This window comes from Muntiacus reevesi, chromosome 3 (assembly GCF_963930625.1).
Source record: "Muntiacus reevesi chromosome 3, mMunRee1.1, whole genome shotgun sequence".
Classification (NCBI taxonomy): domain Eukaryota; kingdom Metazoa; phylum Chordata; class Mammalia; order Artiodactyla; family Cervidae; genus Muntiacus; species Muntiacus reevesi.
Genome location: NC_089251.1, coordinates 57,836,611 through 57,842,061, shown reverse-complemented (window position 1 = coordinate 57,842,061; position 5,451 = coordinate 57,836,611). Strand labels below are relative to the sequence as shown.

Here is a 5,451-nt window from a genome sequence, read left to right as displayed (position 1 = left end):
GGTTTAATCATATATGAAGATCTGTGTTTCCTTCATCTTTTCCCCAAAGCTGTACTTTGATGAGCATCCTCAGATGTACACGTGTTACTTATCCCAATATCTGAGCTCATCCTGTACATGTTATCGGTGCTGTGGTGTTTAATAACCAACCCTCCTGGGGAAAAGTCCTGTACACAGTGATTTCTATTGTGAAAGTATTCCCCTGACAGCCAATGCAATTTCAAGCTACCCGATTGAGGCCGCTTATCACGGAGCTGGGAAGAGCAGTCCAGTAGCAAGCAATACATAATATACATAATAATTCTACTCTATGGATATGATACAAGTGAGTAAACTTGAGAACATAGATAAAAGTAAAATGTGATAAACAAGGAGGAAGTGGTGACTTTTGAGGGTTTATTACCTCTAATTTAATGTATTTTATTAATTAAAATTTATAGTTTAATTTTTAAAATTTTAATACTATCTTTTAATTACCAAATAGTAATACACGATTAATTGCATTGTGATCAGATTTAAATCTAATGCTACAGTTAGTCACAGATCATTCAAAACTGCAGAAGGAAAAAACAGTGGTTAGATGCCATGAAGTAGGTGGCAATGCCTTAACCGTATGTGAGCTGTTAGGCCCGAGGACCTCTTCCATCCTTGTCAAGGAGAGTGCTAACCTTCTCTTCTTTCATACAACACTACAGTTTAGCTTTGAATAAACTTTCTTTTTTAGAGAACTTTCAGATTCAGAGTAAAACTGAGAGAAAGGCACTGAGATTTTCCCATGTCCTCTGCCTCCACCTACTCACACGTTCCTCTGTGACCAGCATCCTACCCTGGACGGGGCCTTTGTTAAAACTGATGGGCATACATGGACACATCACCACCCAGAGTCCATTGTTACATTTGTGTTCACGCTTGGTGTTGGATAATCTATGTGCTATGATCAGTCACTGAGTCATGCCCAACTCTTTGCGATCCTATGGGCTGTAGCCTGCAAGGCTCCTCAGTCCATGGAATTCTCCAGGCAAGAACACTGGAGTGGGTTGCCATGCCCTCCTCCAGGGGATCTTCCTGACCCAGGGATCAAATCCTCGTCTTCTGCGTTGCAGGCAGATTCTTTACTTCTGAGCCACCGGGGAAGCCCTATGTAATTTACGTGCTGTGCTAACTCTTTGTGACCCTATGGACTGCAGCCCACCAGGATATCAGTTTGAACATATGTATAATGACATGTCCCCACCACTATAGTATCATTCAGAGAAATCTCACTACCCTAAAAATCCTCTGCTTGGCCTGTTTACCCTAATCCCTGGCGACTGCTGGCCTTATTGTCTCTATCGTTTTGCCTTTTCCAGAACCTCATAGAGTTGAAATCCCACAGTATGTATACTTTTCATATTGGCTTCTTTCATTTAGTAACATACATTTAGGTTTCCTCCACGTCTTTTCATGGCTTGATACTCTTTTTCTTTCTCATGCTGAATCAAACTCCATTGTCTGGATGCATCACAGTTTACTTATTCACCACCTACCAAAAGACATCTTGGTGGCTTCCAAGTTTTGGTGATTATAGCAAAAGCTACTATAAACATCTGTGTGAGGGTTTTCAACTCATTTGGAGAGATACCAAGGGGTGCGATTGCTGGATACATAGTTTAATTTTTAATAAAGTCAATGTTGAACAGTTGTCCTGAAAAATTCCTGGAGGTTGAGCAGCAGCTTTCGTTAGCCGGCATAAACCAAATTTAACACATCTCTGCCCTGTCATTCTGTCCCCACCCGTCCTCTAAGTTGTACTTCGAACTTGAGCATTTGGGTGTCTCTAAATGAAGTCCCTTTGTGATTCAGTCTTTAAAATGTTGCTTTTGTTTCTGTGTGTGTATATTCTAGTGGATGTATTAAATTTAAAAAATAGACTAGTTTGGCACTTTGTGACAATGTGGAGGGATGGGATGGGGTGAGAGGTGGGAGGGAGGTTCAGTAAGAAGGGGATATGTGTATAACTATGGCTGATCCATGCTGACATATGGCAGAAACCAATACAATATTGTAAAGCAATTATCCTTCAATTCAAAATAAATAAATTTTAAAAAGAACAACAGAAAAATAGACTGGTCATCTCTAACCTTTCTAGCTAAGAAGTGAATCAGGGCTGGTTGCTTTCTCTTTTGCCCCTCCCAGAGCACCAAAGGCAGAATGTGCTAAGCTCCTCCGATCTCAGCATCCCAGGCCCTGCAGAAGTGCCCCAGGGAGCCAGGGAACAAACCCCTCCCCCAACCTGGCCATTCTTCCCAGAGCTTCAACCTTCAACCTGAGCTTCTCCACTTTTCTGTTTGATGGACAAGCCCTCAGAGTCAGATTGTGTTTGAAGGAGCATCTCGCTGACTGAAAGCCCTTTCAAATCACCGCCTTGTCATTGACAGTGTCTGAAGGAATCGAATGGCACGCACACCACTAGTCTTTGGCTCATCAACCACACTGTTCGAGCCACGCTTGCCTCTGGCTCAGCAAGAATTGCACTGATGATCAGAATGCATTTAGACGGGAGATGCCTCTGGCACTGTGGCCCAAGATGTCCATCTCCATGGCAATGGTGAGAAACAGAGAACCAATTATTAAACAGTCACAGTTACACATGGAATTATTTGAGATTCATCCTGGGGGCAAGTGGTTAACAGTGTAATTATCTGAGATTCATCCTTGAGGCAAATGGTTAACACTGTAAAGTTGTGAAGAGGAATAAGTATGCTCAGTTTTTATTTTCCTCTTTGACTCAATCATTTCTGCCTGGAGGGCAGAGTCATTAAGGCTCAGCTTTGGTTATCAGGGCTTCGAACAATCAGTCTGGGCAGGAATATTTGCTAGGCACATTAGGTGACACCCCTCAATTCATATTGTTCAGCACAGACTTTTTAAAAACTATTGTGTTAAGAGGTTTATCACATCCAACCCAGGCATTATAATCAGTTGGTAAGGACTGTTGCTGAAGGTGAAGCTCCTATACTTTGGCCACCTGATGGCAATAGCCGACTCACTGGAAAAGACTCTGATGCTGGGAAAGAATGATGGCTGGAGGAGAAGAGAGCAGCAGAGGATGAGATGGTTGGATGGCATCACCAACTCAATGGACATGAGTTTGAGCAAGCTCAGGGAGATAGGGAAGGACAGGGAAGCCTGGTGTGCTATAGTCGAGGGGGTCACAAAGAGTCAGACATGGCTGAGTGACTGAACAACAGCAATGACAAGTGCAGTGTATTGTAAGTACACCCTGGGAGGTTGGGAACGGTAGAAACGGTTTTCTAAGGTACTCTTGGTACCCTGTCTACTGGTTATGATCACACCACCTGCCAACCTCTCTGTTCTCAGGACAGAGGCACAGGAGATGTAGGGAAATGTCTTACAGCTCTGCCTTTGGGGGAAGAAACCACTGATTCAGATCTATTTTAGAAGTTAGAGGAAAATTCTCATATGTATTTTTTTTTTTCTTTTGCAAACAGCCTTGTAGAGAGGTTAACAAGTCTCCTTGCTTAATTTTGTTCTCTTCATTTGTTCTCAGGGAGGGATTATAGCTGGGTCTGTCGCTGAGCATGGCTTAATAACTACCGTGTTCTTAGATTTCATACCAGACTGAATCAAGGACACATAAGGACTAGATAAATAGTCTCCCATGAAAGGAGAGATCGCAGATGTGACCTTAGAGATGGCACGCCTGGAGCTGAAGGAACTATCCTGTCCCAAAGACTCTTTTTGGTTCATGTGGGGACAGATTGTGTTGTGATCTGGAAGTGATCCTTGATCTGAAAACGCGATTGTTTTCCCCAAATCTTAGAATCAAGCATTTCAAAGCATGAGACAAGTTTTGAGAGCATCTGAGTGAGCCCTTTCTTCCTATAAATGAGGAAACTGATACCTAGAGAGACTTGCCAGACGGGAGGAGGCCACACAGCCCAGACAGGCCCAGCCTGGCTAGTGACCCAGGACGGGAGCTGGGCTCTGACTGAGAAGCCAGACCTAAGGGCCTGGGGCCAGAGGAACCTGGCCTCTCACTTGCAGCCTGAGGTACTGACAGGTTGCATTCTCTTATCCTCCTTGAAGAAAAAATTAAATAAGAATGTAAGGAAGTCAACTGTAGAATTTTAATCAGAAAAGGGATGGTTTGGGTGATAATTAAATGTGAGCACCTCCCACACCTAGACAGCCTACCTCTTCCCAGCAGCGACCACTGGAAATGCAGGGTCAGCGAACTGGCTGAGACTTCCTCAACACAGGCCAGGCCTGAGGACGTTGCAGTGCCACAGGCCATGCACTTAACAGGATTTCATGAAAGTGGTCATTCCTGCCAGGGCTGCTCATTGCTCAAGGAAAATGAAAGCATTAGTCTCTCAGTCGTGTCCGGCTCTTTGCGACTCCGTGGACTGTAGCCCACCAGGCTCCTCTGTCCGTGGGATTCTTCAGGCCAGAATACTGGAGTGAGCTGCCGTTTCTTTCTCCAGGGGATCTTCATGACCTAGGAATTGAACTGGGGTCTCCTGCACTGCAGGCAGATTCTTTACCAGCTGAGTCACAGGGACGCCCTATTGCTCAGGGAAGGGGTTTCCACCCTCAGGAAGAGGGGATTTTTGGCTCATGGGTGTGAGGGCTCCTGTGAGGCTATGTGTTTGTAGCGCAGTTGTCTGGGGAGGGGTGGTCAAAAATCGTGCCCCTACCTGGATGTGAATCTGGACACGGTCACCAATGAGCTGTGGGATTTGTCCTGGAGTCAGCTCCCTCGCTGAAGAAAGGGGCTTTCAATCCCCTCACTACACATCACACACATACACCCCCGAATGTACATATCCCCCCATACATCATACACACACACCACACAAATACAGACACCCCACACATACACACACCATACACACCACACACATACACACACACTACACACATTACACGCACGATGCACACACACCACACACATACAGACACCATACACATACACCACACATGCACACCACACACCATACATACACACACACCACACACATACACACACACTACACACATTACACGCACGATGCACACCACATACATACAGACACGATACACATACACCACACATGCACACCACACACCATACATACACACACACTACACACATACACGCATGATGCACATACACCACACACATATAGACACCACGCACATACACACGTCACACACATACACACACCATACACACACACCATACATACACACACACTACACACATACACACATGATGCACATACACCACACACATACACACACACTACACACATTACACGCACGATGCACACCACATACATACAGACATGATACACATACACCACACATGCACACCACACACCATACATACACACACACTACACACATACACGCATGATGCACACACACCACACACATACAGACACCATACACATACACCACACATGC

At 44.8% G+C, this 5,451-nt stretch overlaps 1 non-coding gene across 1 annotated transcript; it reads right to left on the bottom strand.

Annotated features, from left to right (window-relative positions):
* Positions 1-564: 564 nt before the first annotated feature.
* LOC136165875 (U6atac minor spliceosomal RNA) lies at positions 565-690 on the bottom strand. The gene has a single exon (XR_010662840.1). It is a non-coding gene; the product is annotated as a U6atac minor spliceosomal RNA (small nuclear RNA).
* Positions 691-5,451: the final 4,761 nt, after the last annotated feature.